Source organism: Clarias gariepinus, chromosome 14 (assembly GCF_024256425.1).
Source record: "Clarias gariepinus isolate MV-2021 ecotype Netherlands chromosome 14, CGAR_prim_01v2, whole genome shotgun sequence".
In the NCBI taxonomy this organism is placed as follows: domain Eukaryota; kingdom Metazoa; phylum Chordata; class Actinopteri; order Siluriformes; family Clariidae; genus Clarias; species Clarias gariepinus.
The window spans coordinates 19,658,203-19,682,632 of record NC_071113.1 but is presented as its reverse complement, the minus strand read 5'-3'; the positions used below and the strand labels follow the sequence as shown (position 1 = coordinate 19,682,632).

Genomic DNA, 24,430 nt, shown 5'->3' with positions numbered 1-24,430 from the left:
CGTAGAACTTGCATGGTCAAGTTCATGAGGCAGATGCTTTTCTGTTGCCAACAATCAAATTCCACTAAATGCAAACAACTATGGCAGGAGCTGAACCCACAAGCTGTCAACAGCGTGGACAGAATGCCTTGATTTCACCATGGAATTTGCCACCCTGTCTAGCCCTGTCTGGTTTGGAAGGTTATTCATCTCTGGCTGTAAAAAAGGCTGAAAAGGGATAGCTCTCGCACCACCAGGTGATTGTTGCACTAGGCACTGCTCAGATTACACAGGAGCATGAAGACCTATTCATATACACATTAGAGTAAGCTCTAGATAACATATTAAATAAGGTATGGAAGATGGCGCCGGTGAGGTCGGCTGCCGTCACGACTGCTCCGACCACCTTTTCTTTGTTTTTGTTCTTTAAGTTAGTTTACAGCGTTTTAAAACCGGCAAAATTACCACCATGGGGTACATTAGTTATGATAGAGACACTCTTGTTTCTATTGGTATACAATGTACTCACAATTCGACGTTTTTAACTCCGGATCCGAGCTGGCCGAGTGAGATCCTGAGGGACAACAAAGGACGCGACGCGAAGCGGCGGCCCCGAGGGAAACGAGCCGGCGTCAGGAACAGGCTGAGAGCCCGTGCACACCGCACACCTCTGCCTAGCATCCTGCTCGCCAACGTCCAGTCACTGGAAAACAAGCTCGATGACCTCAGGGCCAGGGTAAAGTTCCAGAGAGACATTCGGGACTGCAATCTCCTCTGCTTCACCGAGACATGGCTGAACCCAGCGGTGCCGGACCACGCCATCCAGCCGGCCGAGTTCTTCTCGGTTCACCGCATGGACAGGACGCGGGACTCGGGGAAGTCAAGGGGAGGCGGCGTGTGTTTAATGGTGAACAGCAGCTGGTGCAACAGCGCGAGCGTTGTTCCTCTCACACGCTCCTGCACACCAAACCTGGAACTACTGTCCATCATGTGTCGTCCTTTTTACCTTCCTCGGGAGTTTACATCGGTCATAATCAGCGCCGTTTATATTCCACCACAAGCGGACACGGACACTGCCTTATGCGAGCTGCATGAGGCACTCACACAGCACCAGACACAACACCGGGACGCTGCGCTTATTGTGGCGGGGGACTTTAATAGTGCCAACCTCAAACGTGCAGCGCCAAACTTTTATCAGCACATCACCTGCCCCACCAGGGGCGAAAGGACACTGGATCATTGCTACACCACAGTCAAGGACGGTTACAAGGCACAATCTTGTCCACCGTTTGGTAAATCCGACCATGCCGCCATCTTCCTCATGCCAAAATACAAACAAAGGCTGAAACAGGAAGTTCCGGTTCAGAGGGAGGTCGCACGCTGGACGGACCAATCGGTGGCCGCGTTACAGGACGCACTCGATGACGCAGACTGGGACATGTTCAGAAACAGCTCCGATGGTGACGTCAGCGTGTTTACGGAAGCGGTTGTGGGATTCATCGGGAAATTAGCGGACGATACCGTAGAAAAAAAGACTATTAAAACGTTTCCCAACCAGAAGCCGTGGGTGGATAAAACCATCCGCGACGCTCTGAGATCTCGCACCGCTGCCTACAACACGGGACTCGCGTCGGGGGACATGGAACCGTACAAGCCTGCGTCATACAGCGTCCGGAAGGCGGTGAAAGAGGCGAAGCAGCGCTACGGGAGGAAACTAGAGTCACAGCTCCAACAGAGTGACTCTAGGAGCCTGTGGCAGGGACTAAGGACAATAACGGATTATAAAGCACCAACATCCGGTATGATAAACGCAGACGTGTCTCTGGCAGACGAGCTGAACACTTTCTATGCTCGCTTCGAGGCTGCAGCTAAGGACGCTAGCGATGCTAATGCTAGCGGCGCTAACGGCTGCAGACAGGAAGTCACTGCCAGCACCGGAAGCGCGTTCATCATCACCGAGCATGACGTGAGGAGAGCCTTCAAGAGAGTGAACACCAGGAAAGCAGCAGGACCAGACGGCATCTCAGGCCGTATTCTCAAAGCCTGCGCAGACCAGCTAGCACCTGTGTTCACTGAGATATTTAACATCTCTTTATCTCAGTCGGTGATCCCCACATGCTTCAAAGAGTCCATTATTGTTCCTGTCCCAAAGAAACCTCAACCTGCTTCCCTCAATGATTATCGCCCTGTAGCCCTCACTTCAGTAGTGATGAAGTGCTTTGAACGCCTGGTCAGAGACTTCATCATCTCTTCACTACCAGACACACTCGACCCACTACAGTTTGCTTATCGTCCAAACCGTTCCACGGACGATGCAATCTCTCATCTCCTCCATACATCTCTCACTCACCTGGACACTCGGAGGGGGAATTATGTGAAAATGCTCTTCATCGACTACAGTTCTGCATTTAATACCATAATTCCCTCCACACTTACCACCAAGCTGGAGCACCTGGGACTCAGCTCATCTATGTGTCAGTGGATCTCCAACTTCCTAACTGGCAGACCACAGGCAGTAAGGATGGGCGGACATGTCTCAGCCTCCCTCACTCTCAGCACTGGAGCCCCCCAGGGTTGTGTTCTGAGCCCCCTGCTGTACTCTCTGTACACCCACGACTGCGTGGCCACTACCAGCTCCACCACCATCATCAAGTTTGCTGACGACACTGTTGTGGTGGGCCTGATCACGAACAACGATGAGACGGCCTACCTGGAGGAGGTTGGAAATCTGGAGAACTGGTGCCAGAGAAACAATCTCCTCCTGAACGTCAGTAAGACAAAGGAGCTGATAGTGGACTTTAGTACAAAGCAGGTGAGGAACTACCAGACCCCCGTCATCAACAGGAGCCCAGTGGAGAGAGTGGACAGCTTCAGATACCTCGGTGTTCACATCACGCAGGACCTGGCATGGTCCTGTCACATCAACACCGTGGTAAAAAAGGCCCGACAGCGTCTCTATCACCTCAGACGCTTGAGAGACTTTAGACTGCCCTCCAAGGTGCTCAGGAACTTCTACTCCTGCACCATCGAGAGCATCCTGACGGGAAATATCACGACCTGGTTCGGGAACAGCACCATGCAGGACAGACGAGCTCTACAGAGGGTGGTGCGATCAGCTGAGCGCATCATCCGCATCGAGCTCCCTGACCTGCAATCGATTTACAGCAAGCGGTGCTTGACCAAGGCCAGGAAGATCGTGAAGGACCTCAGCCACCCCAATAACGGACTGTTTACTCTGTTGCGGTCTGGGAAGCGATTCCGCTCCTTGAAGGCCAACACAGAGAGACTGAGGAGGAGCTTCTTCCCGCAGGCGATAAGGTCTCTCAACCACAACCACACCACTATGCAGAACTACACAATATTTTCATAATTGGTCAAATCTATCAATCTTCTTACATCCATGAACACTATGGACAATTACACGCTCACCTTCCTTCATATATACACTACATGTCGTACGTTACATCCTGGACCATTGCACAAAGACACTTTAATAACCTTGCACACCTACCTTCACAACTACACTACATTTTACAGTTTTACGTTTACATCCTGGACCAGTGCACAAAGACACTTTAATAACCTCTGCACTAAGACACTTTGCTCTATGCATATTTGCACACACCGTACAGTATATTTCAATTTGCACAGTATATTTCTATTTTGTACATCATATTTCTATTTTTATTTCTAGTTCTATTTTTTTCCTAGCACATTTCTATTTTTATTTTTAGTTCTATTCTTCCTAGTTTAATTTAATTTTTTAATTTAATTTCTATCGTATTTCTTTTATTCATATTTATTTCTTATTTGTAAAATTTAACTCTCTTTTAGGGTCAATGGCAGTCGTATAATGCATTTCACTACATTTCGTACTGTGTATGTTTGTGTATGTGACAAATAAAATTTGAATTTGAGGTATCTCCTCCTCCCCGTGCATTGCACATTTTGTGGTGTAAGGTCCTACAAATCTGAGACATCAGTACAGGTTGTGATTATTCCCCAACACGTGAATAATCACAACCACAAGTCAAGTTGTATTTCAAAAATCAATGGAGCGCAAGACAAGATTGAAATGTTGACAGCACTAAGGATACACAAGGTGGGACTCTAATCTAGGTTAATCAGAAAGCTTGCAGATTGTGTGACCTTAAGTCACAGCGAGAGGCACTGCTGGGATTTGAACCAGACAGGCGCTTTAACCAACTAAGCCACAGCGCCACAGGAATACCTTGGCCCCACACCTAAAACCTCAAACTCGTACCTGATAAGCTGCGGGACAGGAACTTGACTCTCGGGCTAAGGTTGTCTCCACTGGCGTGCAGCTCGATAGGAGTTTAAATGAAGTCCCACAGTGCTATACCATGCTCCACAGAGCACACCATATCTGCCAGTCATGGTGTTATATATATATATATATATATATATATATATATATATATATATATATATATAAACACTGCTTAAAAAATTAAAAGGAACACTTAGTCCCAGTTTGACTTGAACCATGCATACACATATGAGAGGCGTGCGAGTCAAACATTGGATTAAGTGCTTGACTTAGTTGTTGACATTGTTGTTCTTTTTTTAAGTAGTCTATGTACTTGTTCATTGACAGCCATTGTCCTCATTTACATTTGACCAAAAGTGAGTCAGTAAAGCAGAAAAGTCACACTTGTGTGGAAGCAAACATCTGTTGACGGCAATTGGTCCAAGGCTACTCAGAATATGTTTAAATTCTTGCAAATGAAAACATCACGGTTTATTCACTTTCGTAGCAGGGATAGAGCTATCCTGCTTGAGCTCCATGGACAAGTGTCTACCTGTGGAAACCACTTGACAACTGAGCAGAAATCCTGCCTGAAAGCAACACACCCTGCCATGACCTAAGCCCACAAGCTGTTAACACAGGCACTTAAGCCTTGAGTTCCTTATGGAGTTGGACCCACACCTCATCTGACATACCAAGAGAAGAAACTCACAACAGGCACTGCTGGGAATTGAACCTAGGATCTGCTGTTTACAAGGCAGGCACTTTCACCAGCTAAGCCACAGTGCCAAAGGCCTGGTTGGCACCTCGGGCAAGAACCAGCACTTTTAACAGAGAGTCTCCTGGACAAGACATAAGACTGCTTGCAATGCCAAGATTTCCTCCATCGGAAAGTGGGATTCCTGACCACGGATTTCATCTTAGATGTGGTGTGTGGATGAAAAGAAGGTGACAAGCATTCGACTCTGGCGGGACTCGAACCCGCAACCTTTGAATAGCTCACCTGAGCCTAGAAGTCCAATGCGCTATCCATTGCGCCACAGAGCCAACCGAGGGAGCTGTCTGGGGTGTTTCATTTCAGGCTGCCCCAGACTCATGGAAGGCGTAGAACTTGCATGGTCAAGTTCATGAGGCAGATGCTTTTCTGTTGCCAACAATCAAATTCCACTAAATGCAAACAACTATGGCAGGAGCTGAACCCACAAGCTGTCAACAGCGTGGACAGAATGCCTTGATTTCACCATGGAATTTGCCACCCTGTCTAGCCCTGTCTGGTTTGGAAGGTTATTCATCTCTGGCTGTAAAAAAGGCAGAAAAGGGATAGCTCTCGCACTACCAGGTGATTGTTGCACTAGGAACTGCTCAGATTACACAGTAGCATGAAGACCTATTCATATACACATTAGAGTAAGCTCTAGATAACATATTAAATAAGGTATCTCCTCTTCCCCGTGCATTGCACATTTTGTGGTGTAAGGTCCTACAAATCTGAGACATCAGTACAGGTTGTGATTATTCCCCAACACGTGAATAATCACAACCACAAGTCAAGTTGTATTTCAAAAATCAATTGAGCGCAAGACAAGATTGAAATGTTGACAGCACTAAGGATACACAAGGTGGGACACTAATCTAGGTTAATCAGAAAGCTTGCAGATTGTGTAACCTTAAGTCACAACAAGAAGCACTGCTGGGATTTGAACCCAGGATCTCCTGTTTACTAGACAGGCGCTTTAACCAACTAAGCCACAGCACAATAATGGCCCCACACTTAAAACCTCAAACTCGTACCTGATAAGCTGTGGGACAGGAACTTGACTCTCGGGCTAAGGTTGTCTCCACTGGCGTGCAGCTCGATAGGAGTTTAAATGAAGTCCCACAGTGCTATACCATGCTCCACAGAACACACCATATCTGCCAGTCATGGTGTTTCATCTCAGGTTGTTCCAAGTTCATTGCAGACAAAGATCGTGCCTGTTGCAGTAGATTTCAGCCTTGCAAAGATGAACAATTGTTGGCAAACTACAAACACACTGTATGGTATATATCTGCAAATGGCATACAGTGCACGAAAAGAAAAAAATATCTATATAAATATATATATATATATATATATATATATATATATATATATATATATATAAACACTGCTTAAAAAATTAAAAGGAACACTTAGTCCCAGTTTGACTTGAACCATGCATACACATATGAGAGGCGTGCGAGTCAAACATTGGATTAAGTGCTTGACTTAGTTGTTGACATAGTTGTTCTTTTTTTAAGTAGTCTATGTACTTGTTCATTGACAGCCATTGTCCTCATTTACATTTGACCAAAAGTGAGTCAGTAAAGCAGAAAAGTCACACTTGTGTGGAAGCAAACATCTGTTGACGGCAATTGGTCCAAGGCTACTCAGAATATGTTTAAATTCTTGCAAATGAAAACGTCACGGTTTATACACATTCATAGCAGGGATAGAGCTATCTTGCTTGAGCTCCATGGACAAGTGTCTACCTGTGGAAACCACTTGACAACTGAGCAGAAATCCTGCCTTAAAGCAACACACCCTGCCATGACCTAAGCCCACAAGCTGTTAACACAGGCACTTAAGCCTTGAGTTCCTTATGGAGTTGGACCCACACCTCATCTGACATACCAAGAGAAGAAACTCACAAGAGGAACTGCTGGGAATTGAACCTAGGATCTGCTGTTTACAAGGCAGGCACTTTCACCAGCTAAGCCACAGTGCCAAAGGCCTGGCTGGCACCTCGGGCAAGACCCAGCACTTTTAACAGAGACTCTCCTGGACAAGACATAAGATTGCTTGCAATGCCAAGATTTCCTCCATCGGAAAGGAAAGTGGGATTCCTGACCACGGATTTCATCTTAGATGTGGTGTGTGGATGAAAAGAAGGTGACAAGCATTCGACTCTGGCGGGACTCGAACCCGCAACCTTTGAATAGCTCACCTGAGCCTAGAAGTCCAATGCGCTATCCATTGCGCCACAGAGCCAACCGGGGGAGCTGTCTGGGGTGTTTCATTTCAGGCTGCCCCAGACTCATGGAAGGCGTAGAACTTGCATGGTCAAGTTCATGAGGCAGATGCTATTCTGTTGCCAACAATCAAATTCCACTAAATGCAAACAACTATGGCAGGAGCTGAACCCACAAGCTGTCAACAGCGTGGACAGAATGCCTTGATTTCACCATGGAATTTGCCACCCTGTCTAGCCCTGTCTGGTTTGGAAGGTTATTCATCTCTGGCTGTAAAAAAGGCAAAAAAGGGATAGCTCTCGCACCACCAGGTTATTGTTGCACTAGGCACTGCTCAGATTACACAGTAGCATGAAGACCTATTCATATACACATTAGAGTAAGCTCTAGATAACATATTAAATAAGGTATCTCCTCCTCCCCGTGCATTGCACATTTTGTGGTGTAAGGTCCTACAAATCTGAGACATCAGTACAGGTTGTGATTATTCCCCAAAACGTGAATAATCACAACCACAAGTCAAGTTGTATTTCAAAAATCGATGGAGCGCAAGGCAGGATTGAAATGTTGACAGCACTAAGGATACACAAGGTGGGTCTCTAATCTAGGTTAATCAGAAAGCTTACAGATTGTGTGACCTTAAGTCACAGCGAGAGGCACTGCTGGGAATCGAACCCTGGATCTCCTGTTTACTAGGCAGGCGCTTTAACCAACTGAGCCACAGGACAACAATGGCCCCAACTCAAACTCCCCCCCAAAAAACCTCAAACTCGTACCTGATAAGCTGCGGGACAGGAACTTGACTCTCGGGCTAAGGTTGTCTCCACTGGCGTGCAGCTCGATAGGAGTTTAAATGAAGTCCCACAGTGCTATACCATGCTCCACAGAGCACACCATATCTGCCAGTCATGGTGTTTCATCTCAGGTTGTTCCAAGTTCATTGTAGACAAAGATCGTGCCTGTTGCAGTAGATTTCAGCCTTGCAAAGATGAACAACTGTTGGCAAACTACAAACACACTGTATGGTATATATCTGCAAATGGCATACAGTGCATGAAAAGAAAAAAATATCTATATAAATAAATATAAACACATATATATATATATATATATATATATATATATATATATATATATATATAAACACTGCTTAAAAAATTAAAAGGAACACTTAGTCCCAGTTTGACTTGAACCATGCATACACATATGAGAGGCGTGCGAGTCAAACATTGGATTAAGTGCTTGACTTCGTTGTTGACATAGTTGTTCTTTTTTTAAGTAGTTTATGTACTTGTTCATTAACAGCCATTGTCCTCATTTACATTTGACCAAAAGTGAGTCAGTAAAGCAGAAAAGTCACACTTGTGTGGAAGCAAACATCTGTTGACGGCAATTGGTCCAAGGCTACTCAGAATATGTTTAAATTCTTGCAAATGAAAACGTCACGGTTTATTCACTTTCGTAGCAGGGATAGAGCTATCTTGCTTGAGCTCCATGGACAAGTGTCTACCTGTGGAAACCACTTGACAACTGAGCAGAAATCCTGCCTGAAAGCAACACACCCTGCCATGACCTAAGCCCACAAGCTGTTAACACAGGCACTTAAGCCTTAAGTTCCTTATAGAGTTGGACCCACACCTCATTTGGCATACCAAGAGAAGAAACTCACAACAGGCACTGCTGGGAATTGAACCTAGGATCTGCTGTTTACAAGGCAGGCACTTTCACCAGCTAAGCCACAGTGCCAAAGGCCTGGCTGGCACCTCGGGCAAGACCCAGCACTTTTAACAGAGACTCTCCTGGACAAGACATAAGATTGCTTGCAATGCCAAGATTTCCTCCATCGGAAAGGAAAGTGGGATTCCTGACCACGGATTTCATCTTAGATGTGGTGTGTGGATGAAAAGAAGGTGACAAGCATTCGACTCTGGCGGGACTCGAACCCGCAACCTTTGAATAGCTCACCTGAGCCTAGAAGACCAATGCGCTATCCATTGTGCCACAGAGCCAACCGAGGGAGCTGTCTGGGGTGTTTCATTTCAGGCTGCCCCAGACTCATGGAAGGCGTAGAACTTGCATGGTCAAGTTCATGAGGCAGATGCTTTTCTGTTGCCAACAATCAAATTCCACTAAATGCAAACAACTATGGCAGGAGCTGAACCCACAAGCTGTCAACAGCGTGGACAGAATGCCTTGATTTCACCATGGAATTTGCCACCCTGTCTAGCCCTGTCTGGTTTGGAAGGTTATTCATCTCTGGCTGTAAAAAAGGCAAAAAAGGGATAGCTCTCGCACCACCAGGTGATTGTTGCACTAGGCACTGCTCAGATTACACAGTAGCATGAAGACCTATTCATATACACATTAGAGTAAGCTCTAGATAACATATTAAATAAGGTATCTCCTCCTCCCCGTGCATTGCACATTTTGTGGTGTAAGGTCCTACAAATCTGAGACATCAGTACAGGTTGTGATTATTCCCCAAAACGTGAATAATCACAACCACAAGTCAAGTTGTATTTCAAAAATCAATGGAGCGCAAGGCAGGATTGAAATGTTGACAGCACTAAGGAGACACAAGGTGGGTCTCTAATCTAGGTTAATCAGAAAGCTTACAGATTGTGTGACCTTAAGTCACAGCGAGAGGCACTGCTGGGAATCGAACCCTGGATCTCCTGTTCACTAGGCAGGCGCTTTAACCAACTGAGCCACAGCGCCACAGGACAACAATGGCCCCACACTTAAAACCTCAAACTCGTACCTGATAAGCTGCGGGACAGGAACTTGACTCTCGGGCTAAGGTTGTCTCCACTGGCGTGCAGCTCGATAGGAGTTTAAATGAAGTCCCACAGTGCTATACCATGCTCCACAGAACACACCATATCTGCCAGTCATGGTGTTTTATCTCAGGTTGTTCCAAGTTCATTGTAGACAAAGATCGTGCCTGTTGCAGTAGATTTCAGCCTTGCAAAGATGAACAACTGTTGGCAAACTACAAACACACTGTATGGTATATATCTGCAAATGGCATACAGTGCATGAAAAGAAAAAAATATCTATATAAATAAATATATATATATATATATATATAAACACTGCTTAAAAAATTAAAAGGAACACTTAGTCCCAGTTTGACTTGAACCATGCATACACATATGAGAGGCGTGCGAGTCAAACATTGGATTAAGTGCTTGACTTCGTTGTTGACATAGTTGTTCTTTTTTTAAGTAGTTTATGTACTTGTTCATTAACAGCCATTGTCCTCATTTACATTTGACCAAAAGTGAGTCAGTAAAGCAGAAAAGTCACACTTGTGTGGAAGCAAACATCTGTTGACGGCAATTGGTCCAAGGCTACTCAGAATATGTTTAAATTCTTGCAAATGAAAACATCACGGTTTATTCACTTTCGTAGCAGGGATAGAGCTATCCTGCTTGAGCTCCATGGACAAGTGTCTACCTGTGGAAACCACTTGACAACTGAGCAGAAATCCTGCCTGAAAGCAACACACCCTGCCATGACCTAAGCCCACAAGCTGTTAACACAGGCACTTAAGCCTTGAGTTCCTTATGGAGTTGGACCCACACCTCATCTGACATACCAAGAGAAGAAACTCACAACAGGCACTGCTGGGAATTGAACCTAGGATCTGCTGTTTACAAGGCAGGCACTTTCACCAGCTAAGCCACAGTGCCAAAGGCCTGGCTGGCACCTCGGGCAAGACCCAGCACTTTTAACAGAGACTCTCCTGGACAAGACATAAGATTGCTTGCAATGCCAAGATTTCCTCCATCGGAAAGGAAAGTGGGATTCCTGACCACGGATTTCATCTTAGATGTGGTGTGTGGATGAAAAGAAGGTGACAAGCATTCGACTCTGGCGGGACTCGAACCCGCAACCTTTGAATAGCTCACCTGAGCCTAGAAGTCCAATGCGCTATCCATTGCGCCACAGAGCCAACCGAGGGAGCTGTCTGGGGTGTTTCATTTCAGGCTGCCCCAGACTCATGGAAGGCGTAGAACTTGCATGGTCAAGTTCATGAGGCAGATGCTTTTCTGTTGCCAACAATCAAATTCCACTAAATGCAAACAACTATGGCAGGAGCTGAACCCACAAGCTGTCAACAGCGTGGACAGAATGCCTTGATTCACCATGGAATTTGCCACCCTGTCTAGCCCTGTCTGGTTTGGAAGGTTATTCATCTCTGGCTGTAAAAAAGGCAGAAAAGGGATAGCTCTCGCACCACCAGGTGATTGTTGCACTAGGCACTGCTCAGATTACACAGTAGCATGAAGACCTATTCATATACACATTAGAGTAAGCTCTAGATAACATATTAAATAAGGTATCTCCTCCTCCCCGTGCATTGCACATTTTGTGGTGTAAGGTCCTACAAATCTGAGACATCAGTACAGGTTGTGATTATTCCCCAACACGTGAATAATCACAACCACAAGTCAAGTTGTATTTCAAAAATCAATGGAGCGCAAGACAAGATTGAAATGTTGACAGCACTAAGGATACACAAGGTGGGACACTAATCTAGGTTAATCAGAAAGCTTGCAGATTGTGTAACCTTAAGTCACAACAAGAAGCACTGCTGGGATTTGAACCCAGGATCTCCTGTTTACTAGACAGGCGCTTTAACCAACTAAGCCACAGCACAATAATGGCCCCACACTTAAAACCTCAAACTCGTACCTGATAAGCTGTGGGACAGGAACTTGACTCTCGGGCTAAGGTTGTCTCCACTGGCGTGCAGCTCGATAGGAGTTTAAATGAAGTCCCACAGTGCTATACCATGCTCCACAGAACACACCATATCTGCCAGTCATGGTGTTTCATCTCAGGTTGTTCCAAGTTCATTGCAGACAAAGATCGTGCCTGTTGCAGTAGATTTCAGCCTTGCAAAGATGAACAATTGTTGGCAAACTACAAACACACTGTATGGTATATATCTGCAAATGGCATACAGTGCACGAAAAGAAAAAAATATCTATATAAATATATATATATATATATATATATATATATATATATATATATATAAACACTGCTTAAAAAATTAAAAGGAACACTTAGTCCCAGTTTGACTTGAACCATGCATACACATATGAGAGGCGTGCGAGTCAAACATTGGATTAAGTGCTTGACTTAGTTGTTGACATAGTTGTTCTTTTTTTAAGTAGTCTATGTACTTGTTCATTGACAGCCATTGTCCTCATTTACATTTGACCAAAAGTGAGTCAGTAAAGCAGAAAAGTCACACTTGTGTGGAAGCAAACATCTGTTGACGGCAATTGGTCCAAGGCTACTCAGAATATGTTTAAATTCTTGCAAATGAAAACGTCACGGTTTATACACATTCATAGCAGGGATAGAGCTATCTTGCTTGAGCTCCATGGACAAGTGTCTACCTGTGGAAACCACTTGACAACTGAGCAGAAATCCTGCCTTAAAGCAACACACCCTGCCATGACCTAAGCCCACAAGCTGTTAACACAGGCACTTAAGCCTTGAGTTCCTTATGGAGTTGGACCCACACCTCATCTGACATACCAAGAGAAGAAACTCACAAGAGGAACTGCTGGGAATTGAACCTAGGATCTGCTGTTTACAAGGCAGGCACTTTCACCAGCTAAGCCACAGTGCCAAAGGCCTGGCTGGCACCTCGGGCAAGACCCAGCACTTTTAACAGAGACTCTCCTGGACAAGACATAAGATTGCTTGCAATGCCAAGATTTCCTCCATCGGAAAGGAAAGTGGGATTCCTGACCACGGATTTCATCTTAGATGTGGTGTGTGGATGAAAAGAAGGTGACAAGCATTCGACTCTGGCGGGACTCGAACCCGCAACCTTTGAATAGCTCACCTGAGCCTAGAAGTCCAATGCGCTATCCATTGCGCCACAGAGCCAACCGGGGGAGCTGTCTGGGGTGTTTCATTTCAGGCTGCCCCAGACTCATGGAAGGCGTAGAACTTGCATGGTCAAGTTCATGAGGCAGATGCTATTCTGTTGCCAACAATCAAATTCCACTAAATGCAAACAACTATGGCAGGAGCTGAACCCACAAGCTGTCAACAGCGTGGACAGAATGCCTTGATTTCACCATGGAATTTGCCACCCTGTCTAGCCCTGTCTGGTTTGGAAGGTTATTCATCTCTGGCTGTAAAAAAGGCAAAAAAGGGATAGCTCTCGCACCACCAGGTTATTGTTGCACTAGGCACTGCTCAGATTACACAGTAGCATGAAGACCTATTCATATACACATTAGAGTAAGCTCTAGATAACATATTAAATAAGGTATCTCCTCCTCCCCGTGCATTGCACATTTTGTGGTGTAAGGTCCTACAAATCTGAGACATCAGTACAGGTTGTGATTATTCCCCAAAACGTGAATAATCACAACCACAAGTCAAGTTGTATTTCAAAAATCGATGGAGCGCAAGGCAGGATTGAAATGTTGACAGCACTAAGGATACACAAGGTGGGTCTCTAATCTAGGTTAATCAGAAAGCTTACAGATTGTGTGACCTTAAGTCACAGCGAGAGGCACTGCTGGGAATCGAACCCTGGATCTCCTGTTTACTAGGCAGGCGCTTTAACCAACTGAGCCACAGGACAACAATGGCCCCAACTCAAACTCCCCCCCAAAAAACCTCAAACTCGTACCTGATAAGCTGCGGGACAGGAACTTGACTCTCGGGCTAAGGTTGTCTCCACTGGCGTGCAGCTCGATAGGAGTTTAAATGAAGTCCCACAGTGCTATACCATGCTCCACAGAGCACACCATATCTGCCAGTCATGGTGTTTCATCTCAGGTTGTTCCAAGTCCATTGTAGACAAAGATCGTGCCTGTTGCAGTAGATTTCAGCCTTGCAAAGATGAACAACTGTTGGCAAACTACAAACACACTGTATGGTATATATCTGCAAATGGCATACAGTGCATGAAAAGAAAAAAATATCTATATAAATAAATATAAACATATATATATATATATATATATATATATATATATATATATATATATATATATATATATATATATAAACACTGCTTAAAAAATTAAAAGGAACACTTAGTCCCAGTTTGACTTGAACCATGCATACACATATGAGAGGCGTGCGAGTCAAACATTGGATTAAGTGCTTGACTTCGTTGTTGACATAGTTGTTCTTTTTTTAAGTAGTTTATGTACTTGTTCATTAACAGCCATTGTCCTCATTTACATTTGACCAAAAGTGAGTCAGTAAAGCAGAAAAGTCACACTTGTGTGGAAGCAAACATCTGTTGACGGCAATTGGTCCAAGGCTACTCAGAATATGTTTAAATTCTTGCAAATGAAAACGTCACGGTTTATTCACTTTCGTAGCAGGGATAGAGCTATCTTGCTTGAGCTCCATGGACAAGTGTCTACCTGTGGAAACCACTTGACAACTGAGCAGAAATCCTGCCTGAAAGCAACACACCCTGCCATGACCTAAGCCCACAAGCTGTTAACACAGGCACTTAAGCCTTAAGTTCCTTATAGAGTTGGACCCACACCTCATTTGGCATACCAAGAGAAGAAACTCACAACAGGCACTGCTGGGAATTGAACCTAGGATCTGCTGTTTACAAGGCAGGCACTTTCACCAGCTAAGCCACAGTGCCAAAGGCCTGGCTGGCACCTCGGGCAAGACCCAGCACTTTTAACAGAGACTCTCCTGGACAAGACATAAGATTGCTTGCAATGCCAAGATTTCCTCCATCGGAAAGGAAAGTGGGATTCCTGACCACGGATTTCATCTTAGATGTGGTGTGTGGATGAAAAGAAGGTGACAAGCATTCGACTCTGGCGGGACTCGAACCCGCAACCTTTGAATAGCTCACCTGAGCCTAGAAGACCAATGCGCTATCCATTGTGCCACAGAGCCAACCGAGGGAGCTGTCTGGGGTGTTTCATTTCAGGCTGCCCCAGACTCATGGAAGGCGTAGAACTTGCATGGTCAAGTTCATGAGGCAGATGCTTTTCTGTTGCCAACAATCAAATTCCACTAAATGCAAACAACTATGGCAGGAGCTGAACCCACAAGCTGTCAACAGCGTGGACAGAATGCCTTGATTTCACCATGGAATTTGCCACCCTGTCTAGCCCTGTCTGGTTTGGAAGGTTATTCATCTCTGGCTGTAAAAAAGGCAAAAAAGGGATAGCTCTCGCACCACCAGGTGATTGTTGCACTAGGCACTGCTCAGATTACACAGTAGCATGAAGACCTATTCATATACACATTAGAGTAAGCTCTAGATAACATATTAAATAAGGTATCTCCTCCTCCCCGTGCATTGCACATTTTGTGGTGTAAGGTCCTACAAATCTGAGACATCAGTACAGGTTGTGATTATTCCCCAAAACGTGAATAATCACAACCACAAGTCAAGTTGTATTTCAAAAATCAATGGAGCGCAAGGCAGGATTGAAATGTTGACAGCACTAAGGAGACACAAGGTGGGTCTCTAATCTAGGTTAATCAGAAAGCTTACAGATTGTGTGACCTTAAGTCACAGCGAGAGGCACTGCTGGGAATCGAACCCTGGATCTCCTGTTCACTAGGCAGGCGCTTTAACCAACTGAGCCACAGCGCCACAGGACAACAATGGCCCCACACTTAAAACCTCAAACTCGTACCTGATAAGCTGCGGGACAGGAACTTGACTCTCGGGCTAAGGTTGTCTCCACTGGCGTGCAGCTCGATAGGAGTTTAAATGAAGTCCCACAGTGCTATACCATGCTCCACAGAACACACCATATCTGCCAGTCATGGTGTTTCATCTCAGGTTGTTCCAAGTTCATTGCAGACAAAGATCGTGCCTGTTGCAGTAGATTTCAGCCTTGCAAAGATGAACAATTGTTGGCAAACTACAAACACACTGTATGGTATATATCTGCAAATGGCATACAGTGCACGAAAAGAAAAAAATATCTATATAAATAAATATATATATATATATATATAAACACTGCTTAAAAAATTAAAAGGAACACTTAGTCCCAGTTTGACTTGAACCATGCATACACATATGAGAGGCGTGCGAGTCAAACATTGGATTAAGTGCTTGACTTCGTTGTTGACATAGTTGTTCTTTTTTTAAGTAGTTTATGTACTTGTTCATTAACAGCCATTGTCCTCATTTACATTTGACCAAAAGTGAGTCAGTAAAGCAGAAAAGTCACACTTGTGTGGAAGCAAACATCTGTTGACGGCAATTGGTCCAAGGCTACTCAGAATATGTTTAAATTCTTGCAATTGAAAACGTCACGGTTTATTCACTTTCGTAGCAGGGATAGAGCTATCTTGCTTGAGCTCCATGGACAAGTGTCTACCTGTGGAAACCACTTGACAACTGAGCAGAAATCCTGCCTGAAAGCAACACACCCTGCCATGACCTAAGCCCACAAGCTGTTAACACAGGCACTTAAGCCTTAAGTTCCTTATAGAGTTGGACTCACACCTCATTTGGCATACCAAGAGAAGAAACTCACAACAGGCACTGCTGGGAATTGAACCTAGGATCTGCTGTTTACAAGGCAGGCACTTTCACCAGCTAAGCCACAGTGCCAAAGGCCTGGCTGGCACCTCGGGCAAGACCCAGCACTTTTAACAGAGACTCTCCTGGACAAGACATAAGATTGCTTGCAATGCCAAGATTTCCTTCATCGGAAAGGAAAGTGGGATTCCTGACCACGGATTTCATCTTAGATGTGGTGTGTGGATGAAAAGAATGCAACAAGCATTTGACTCTGGCGGGACTCGAACCCGCAACCTTTGAATAGCTCACCTGAGCCTAGAAGTCCAATGCGCTATCCATTGCGCCACAGAGCCAACCGAAGGAGCTGTCTGGGGTGTTTCATTTCAGGCTGCCCAAGACTCATGGAAGGCGTAGAACTTGCATGGTCAAGTTCATGAGGCAGATGCTTTTCTGTTGCCAACAATCAAGTTCCACTAAATGCAAACAACTATGGCAGGAGCTGAACCTACAAGCTGTCAACAGCGTAGACAGAATGCCTTGATTTCACCATGGAATTTGCCACCCTGTCTAGCCCTGTCTGGTTTGGAAGGTTATTCATCTCTGGCTGCAAAAAAGGGATAGCTCTCGCACCACCAGGTGATTGTTGCACTAGGCACTGCTCAGAATACACAGTAGCATGAAGACCTATTCATATACACATTAGAGTAAGCTCTAGATAACATATTAAATAAGGTATCTCCTCTTCCCCGTGCATTGCACATTTTGTGGTGTAAGGTCCTACAAATCTGAGACATCAGTACAGGTTGTGATTATTCCCCAAAACGTGAATAATCACAACCACAAGTCAAGTTGTATTTCAAAAATCAATGGAGCGCAAGACAAGATTGAAATGTTGACAGCACTAAGGATACACAAGGTGGGACTCTAATCTAGGTTAATCAGAAAGCTTTCAGATTGTGTGACCTTAAGTCACAGTGAGAGGCACTGCTGGGATTCGAACCCAGGATCTCCTGTTTACTAGACAGGCACTTTAACCAACTGAGCCACAGTGCCACGGGACAACGCTGGCCCCACACTTAAAACCTCAAACTCGTACCTGATAAGCTGCGGGACAGGAACTTGACTCTCGGGCTAAGGTTGTCTCCACTGGCGTGCAGCTCAATAGGAGTTTAAATGAAGTCCCACAGTGCTATACCATGCTCCACAGAGCACACCATATCTGCCAGTCAAGGTGTTTCATCTCAGGTTGTTCCAAGTTCATTGTAGACAAAGATCGTGCCTGTTGCAGTAGATTTCAGCCTTGCAAAGATGAACAACTGTTGGCAAACTACAAACACACTGTATGGTATATATCTGCAAATGGCATACAGTGCATGAAAAGAAAAAAAAAAAAAAAAAAAAAAAAAAAAAAATATATATATATATATATATATATATATATATATATATATATATAAACACTGCTCAAAAAATTAAAAGGAACACTTAGTCCCGGTTTGACTTGAACCATGCATACACATATGGGAGGCGTGCAAGTCAAACATTGGATTAAGTGCTTGACTTAGTTGTTGACATAGTTGTTCTTTTTTTAAGTAGTTTATGTACTTGTTCATTAACAGCCATTGTCCTCATTTACATTTGACCAAAAGTGAGTCAGTAAAGCAGAAAAGTCGTGTGGAAGCAAACATCTGTTGACGGCATTTGGTCCAAGGCTTCTCAGAATATGTTTAAATTCTTGCAAATGAAAACATCACGATTTATTCACTTTCGTAGCAGGGATAGAGCTATCTTGCTTGAGCTTCATGGACAAGTGTCTACCTGTGGAAACCACTTGACAACTGAGCAGAAATCCTGCCTGAAAGCAACACACCCTGCCATGACCTAAGCCCACAAGCTGTTAACACAGGCACTTAAGCCTTAAGTTCCTTATAGAGTTGGACCCACACCTCATTTGGCATACCAAGAGAAGAAACTCACAACAGGCACTGCTGGGAATTGAACCTAGGATCTGCTGTTTACAAGGCAGGCACTTTCACCAGCTAAGCCACAGTAACAAAGGCCTGGCTGGCACCTCGGGCAAGACCCAGCACTTTTAACAGAGACTCTCCTGGAAGAGACATAAAATTGCTTGCAATGCCAAGATTTCCTTCATCGGAAAGGAAAGTGGGATTCCTGACCACAGATTTCATCTTAGATGTGGTGTGTGGATGAAATGAATGCGACAAGCATTTGACTCTGGCGGGACTCGAACCCGCAACCTTTGAATAGCTCACCTAAGCCTAGAAGTCCAATGCGCTATCCATTGCGCCACAGAGCCAACCGAAGGAGCTGTCTGGGGTGTTTCATTTCAGGCTGCCCAAGACTCATGGAAGGCGTAGAACTTGCATGGTCAAGTTCATGAGGCAGATGCTTTTCTGTTGCCAACAATCAAGTTCCACTAAATGCAAACAACTATGGCAGGAGCTGAACCCACAAGCTGTCAACAGCGTAGACAGAATGCCTTGATTTCACCATGGAATTTGCCACCCTGTCTAGCCCTGTCTGGCTTGGAAGGTTATTCATCTCTGGCTGTAAAAAAGGCAGAAAAGGGATAGCTCTCGCACCACCAGGTGATTGTTGCACTAGGCACTGCTCAGATTACACAGTAGCATGAAGACCTATTCATATACACATTAGAGTAAGCTCTAGATAACATATTAAATAAGGTATCTCCTCCTCCCCGTGCATTGCACATTTTGTGGTGTAAGGTCCTACAAATCTGAGACATCAGTACAGGTTGTGATTATTCCCCAAAACGTGAATAATCACAACCACAAGTCAAGTTGTATTTCAAAAATCAATGGAGCGCAAGGCAGGATTGAAATGTTGACAGCACTAAGGAGACACAAGGTGGGTCTCTAATCTAGGTTAATCAGAAAGCTTACAGATTGTGTGACCTTAAGTCACAGCGAGAGGCACTGCTGGGAATCGAACCCTGGATCTCCTGTTCACTAGGCAGGCGCTTTAACCAACTGAGCCACAGCGCCACAGGACAACAATGGCCCCACACTTAAAACCTCAAACTCGTACCTGATAAGCTGCGGGACAGGAACTTGACTCTCGGGCTAAGGTTGTCTCCACTGGCGTGCAGCTCGATAGGAGTTTAAATGAAGTCCCACAGTGCTATACCATGCTCCACAGAACACACCATATCTGCCAGTCATGGTGTTTCATCTCAGGTTGTTCCAAGTTCATTGCAGACAAAGATCGTGCCTGTTGCAGTAGATTTCAGCCTTGCAAAGATGAACAACTGTTGGCAAACTACAAACACACTGTATGGTATATATCTGCAAATGGCATACAGTGCATGAAAAGAAAAAAATATCTATATAAATAAATATAAATATATATATATATATATATATATATATATATATATATATATAAACACTGCTTAAAAAATTAAAAGGAACACTTAGTCCCAGTTTGACTTGAACCATGCATACACATATGAGAGGCGTGCGAGTCAAACATTGGATTAAGTGCTTGACTTCGTTGTTGACATAGTTGTTCTTTTTTTAAGTAGTTTATGTACTTGTTCATTAACAGCCATTGTCCTCATTTACATTTGACCAAAAGTGAGTCAGTAAAGCAGAAAAGTCACACTTGTGTGGAAGCAAACATCTGTTGACGGCAATTGGTCCAAGGCTACTCAGAATATGTTTAAATTCTTGCAAATGAAAACGTCACGGTTTATTCACTTTCGTAGCAGGGATAGAGCTATCTTGCTTGAGCTCCATGGACAAGTGTCTACCTGTGGAAACCACTTGACAACTGAGCAGAAATCCTGCCTGAAAGCAACACACCCTGCCATGACCTAAGCCCACAAGCTGTTAACACAGGCACTTAAGCCTTAAGTTCCTTATAGAGTTGGACTCACACCTCATTTGGCATACCAAGAGAAGAAACTCACAACAGGCACTGCTGGGAATTGAACCTAGGATCTGCTGTTTACAAGGCAGGCACTTTCACCAGCTAAGCCACAGTGCCAAAGGCCTGGCTGGCACCTCGGGCAAGACCCAGCACTTTTAACAGAGACTCTCCTGGATAAGACATAAGATTGCTTGCAATGCCAAGATTTCCTTCATCGGAAAGGAAAGTGGGATTCCTGACCACGGATTTCATCTTAGATGTGGTGTGTGGATGAAAAGAATGCAACAAGCATTTGACTCTGGCGGGACTCGAACCCGCAACCTTTGAATAGCTCACCTGAGCCTAGAAGTCCAATGCGCTATCCATTGCGCCACAGAGCCAACCGAAGGAGCTGTCTGGGGTGTTTCATTTCAGGCTGCCCAAGACTCATGGAAGGCGTAGAACTTGCATGGTCAAGTTCATGAGGCAGATGCTTTTCTGTTGCCAACAATCAAGTTCCACTAAATGCAAACAACTATGGCAGGAGCTGAACCTACAAGCTGTCAACAGCGTAGACAGAATGCCTTGATTTCACCATGGAATTTGCCACCCTGTCTAGCCCTGTCTGGTTTGGAAGGTTATTCATCTCTGGCTGCAAAAAAGGGATAGCTCTCGCACCACCAGGTGATTGTTGCACTAGGCACTGCTCAGATTACACAGTAGCATGAAGACCTATTCATATACACATTAGAGTAAGCTCTAGATAACATATTAAATAAGGTATCTCCTCTTCCCCGTGCATTGCACATTTTGTGGTGTAAGGTCCTACAAATCTGAGACATCAGTACAGGTTGTGATTATTCCCCAAAACGTGAATAATCACAACCACAAGTCAAGTTGTATTTCAAAAATCAATGGAGCGCAAGACAAGATTGAAATGTTGACAGCACTAAGGATACACAAGGTGGGACTCTAATCTAGGTTAATCAGAAAGCTTTCAGATTGTGTGACCTTAAGTCACAGTGAGAGGCACTGCTGGGATTCGAACCCAGGATCTCCTGTTTACTAGACAGGCACTTTAACCAACTGAGCCACAGTGCCACGGGACAACGCTGGCCCCACACTTAAAACCTCAAACTCGTACCTGATAAGCTGCGGGACAGGAACTTGACTCTCGGGCTAAGGTTGTCTCCACTGGCGTGCAGCTCAATAGGAGTTTAAATGAAGTCCCACAGTGCTATACCATGCTCCACAGAGCACACCATATCTGCCAGTCAAGGTGTTTCATCTCAGGTTGTTCCAAGTTCATTGTAGACAAAGATCGTGCCTGTTGCAGTAGATTTCAGCCTTGCAAAGATGAACAACTGTTGGCAAACTACAAACACACTGTATGGTATATATCTGCAAATGGCATACAGTGCATGAAAAGAAAAAAAAAAAAAAAAAAAAAAATATATATATATATATATATATATATATATATATATATATATATATATATATATATATAAACACTGCTCAAAAAATTAAAAGGAACACTTAGTCCCGGTTTGACTTGAACCATGCATACACATATGGGAGGCGTGCAAGTCAAACATTGGATTAAGTGCTTGACTTAGTTGTTGACATAGTTGTTCTTTTTTTAAGTAGTTTATGTACTTGTTCATTAACAGCCATTGTCCTCATTTACATTTGACCAAAAGTGAGTCAGTAAAGCAGAAAAGTCGTGTGGAAGCAAACATCTGTTGACGGCATTTGGTCCAAGGCTTCTCAGAATATGTTTAAATTCTTGCAAATGAAAACATCACGATTTATTCACTTTCGTAGCAGGGATAGAGCTATCTTGCTTGAGCTTCATGGACAAGTGTCTACCTGTGGAAACCACTTGACAACTGAGCAGAAATCCTGCCTGAAAGCAACACACCCTGCCATGACCTAAGCCCACAAGCTGTTAACACAGGCACTTAAGCCTTAAGTTCCTTATAGAGTTGGACCCACACCTCATTTGGCATACCAAGAGAAGAAACTCACAACAGGCACTGCTGGGAATTGAACCTAGGATCTGCTGTTTACAAGGCAGGCACTTTCACCAGCTAAGCCACAGTAACAAAGGCCTGGCTGGCACCTCGGGCAAGACCCAGCACTTTTAACAGAGACTCTCCTGGAAGAGACATAAAATTGCTTGCAATGCCAAGATTTCCTTCATCGGAAAGGAAAGTGGGATTCCTGACCACAGATTTCATCTTAGATGTGGTGTGTGGATGAAATGAACGCGACAAGCATTTGACTCTGGCGGGACTCGAACCCGCAACCTTTGAATAGCTCACCTAAGCCTAGAAGTCCAATGCGCTATCCATTGCGCCACAGAGCCAACCGAAGGAGCTGTCTGGGGTGTTTCATTTCAGGCTGCCCAAGACTCATGGAAGGCGTAGAACTTGCATGGTCAAGTTCATGAGGCAGATGCTTTTCTGTTGCCAACAATCAAGTTCCACTAAATGCAAACAACTATGGCAGGAGCTGAACCCACAAGCTGTCAACAGCGTAGACAGAATGCCTTGATTTCACCATGGAATTTGCCACCCTGTCTAGCCCTGTCTGGCTTGGAAGGTTATTCATCTCTGGCTGTAAAAAAGGCAGAAAAGGGATAGCTCTCGCACCACCAGGTGATTGTTGCACTAGGCACTGCTCAGATTACACAGTAGCATGAAGACCTATTCATATACACATTAGAGTAAGCTCTAGATAACATATTAAATAAGGTATCTCCTCCTCCCCGTGCATTGCACATTTTGTGGTGTAAGGTCCTACAAATCTGAGACATCAGTACAGGTTGTGATCATTCCCCAACACGTGAATAATCACAACCACAAGTCAAGTTGTATTTCAAAAATCAATGGAGCGCAAGATAAGATTGAAATGTTGACAGCACTTGCACTAAGGTGGGACTCTTATCAGAAAGCTTACAGATTGTGTGACCTTAAGTCACAGCGAGAGGCACTGCTGGGATTTGAACCCAGGATCTCCTGTTTACAAAACAGGCGCTTTAACCAACTAAGCCACAGCGCCACAGGACATCCTCGGCACCAAACTCGTACCTGATAAGCTGCGGGACAGGAACGTGACTCTCGGGCTAAGGTTGTCTCCACTGGCATGCAGCTCGATAGGAGTTTAAATGAAGTCCCACAGTGCTATACCATGCTCCACAGAGCACACCATATCTGCCAGTCATGGTGTTTCATCTCAGGTTGTTCCAAGTTCATTGTAGACAAAGATCGTGCCTGTTGCAGTAGATTTCAGCCTTGCAAAGATGAACAACTGTTGGCAAACTACAAACACACTGTATGGTATATATCTGCAAATGGCATACAGTGCACGAAAAAAAAAAAATCTATATAAATAAAAAAATATTCATATATAAACACTGCTCAAAAAATTAAAAGGAACACTTTTGTCCCGGTTTGACTTGAACCACGCATACACATATGACATGGGTTATGGCCAGGGGTAGCTCAGTGGTTAAGGCATTGGACTACGCATTGGAAGATCCCAGGTTCAAACCCCACAACCACCAAGTTGCCACTGTTGGGCCCTTGAGGAAGGCCCTTAACCCTCAACTGCTCAGATGTATAATGAGATAAAAATGTAAGTCGCTCTGGATAAGAGCATCTGCCTAAATATAAGAGGCGTGCAAGCCAAGCATTGAATTAAGTGGTTGACATAGTTGTTCTTTTTTTAAGTAGTCTATGTACTTGTTCATTAACAGCCATTGTCCTCATTTACATTTG

General features: G+C 44.4%; 11 non-coding genes across 11 annotated transcripts; all 11 read right to left on the bottom strand.

Annotated features, from left to right (window-relative positions):
• Positions 1-5,209: 5,209 nt before the first annotated feature.
• Positions 5,210-5,296, bottom strand: trnar-ucu (transfer RNA arginine (anticodon UCU)). The gene is given in 2 exon segments: positions 5,210-5,245; positions 5,260-5,296. It is a non-coding gene; the product is annotated as a tRNA-Arg (tRNA).
• Positions 5,297-7,172: 1,876 nt separating this feature from the next.
• Positions 7,173-7,259, bottom strand: trnar-ucu (transfer RNA arginine (anticodon UCU)). Its single transcript is given in 2 exon segments — positions 7,173-7,208; positions 7,223-7,259. It is a non-coding gene; the product is annotated as a tRNA-Arg (tRNA).
• Positions 7,260-11,111: 3,852 nt separating this feature from the next.
• Positions 11,112-11,198, bottom strand: trnar-ucu (transfer RNA arginine (anticodon UCU)). Its single transcript is given in 2 exon segments — positions 11,112-11,147; positions 11,162-11,198. It is a non-coding gene; the product is annotated as a tRNA-Arg (tRNA).
• Positions 11,199-13,069: 1,871 nt separating this feature from the next.
• On the bottom strand, positions 13,070-13,156 carry trnar-ucu (transfer RNA arginine (anticodon UCU)). The gene is given in 2 exon segments: positions 13,070-13,105; positions 13,120-13,156. It is a non-coding gene; the product is annotated as a tRNA-Arg (tRNA).
• A 3,864-nt stretch (positions 13,157-17,020) lies between these two features.
• trnar-ucu (transfer RNA arginine (anticodon UCU)) lies at positions 17,021-17,107 on the bottom strand. Its single transcript is given in 2 exon segments — positions 17,021-17,056; positions 17,071-17,107. It is a non-coding gene; the product is annotated as a tRNA-Arg (tRNA).
• A 626-nt stretch (positions 17,108-17,733) lies between these two features.
• On the bottom strand, positions 17,734-17,807 carry trnat-agu (transfer RNA threonine (anticodon AGU)). The gene has a single exon. It is a non-coding gene; the product is annotated as a tRNA-Thr (tRNA).
• A 1,177-nt stretch (positions 17,808-18,984) lies between these two features.
• On the bottom strand, positions 18,985-19,071 carry trnar-ucu (transfer RNA arginine (anticodon UCU)). Its single transcript is given in 2 exon segments — positions 18,985-19,020; positions 19,035-19,071. It is a non-coding gene; the product is annotated as a tRNA-Arg (tRNA).
• A 1,888-nt stretch (positions 19,072-20,959) lies between these two features.
• trnar-ucu (transfer RNA arginine (anticodon UCU)) lies at positions 20,960-21,046 on the bottom strand. The gene is given in 2 exon segments: positions 20,960-20,995; positions 21,010-21,046. It is a non-coding gene; the product is annotated as a tRNA-Arg (tRNA).
• A 626-nt stretch (positions 21,047-21,672) lies between these two features.
• On the bottom strand, positions 21,673-21,746 carry trnat-agu (transfer RNA threonine (anticodon AGU)). Its single transcript has one exon. It is a non-coding gene; the product is annotated as a tRNA-Thr (tRNA).
• Positions 21,747-22,929: 1,183 nt separating this feature from the next.
• trnar-ucu (transfer RNA arginine (anticodon UCU)) lies at positions 22,930-23,016 on the bottom strand. Its single transcript is given in 2 exon segments — positions 22,930-22,965; positions 22,980-23,016. It is a non-coding gene; the product is annotated as a tRNA-Arg (tRNA).
• Positions 23,017-23,637: 621 nt separating this feature from the next.
• On the bottom strand, positions 23,638-23,711 carry trnat-ugu (transfer RNA threonine (anticodon UGU)). The gene has a single exon. It is a non-coding gene; the product is annotated as a tRNA-Thr (tRNA).
• Between the last annotated feature and the right edge of the window lie 719 nt (positions 23,712-24,430).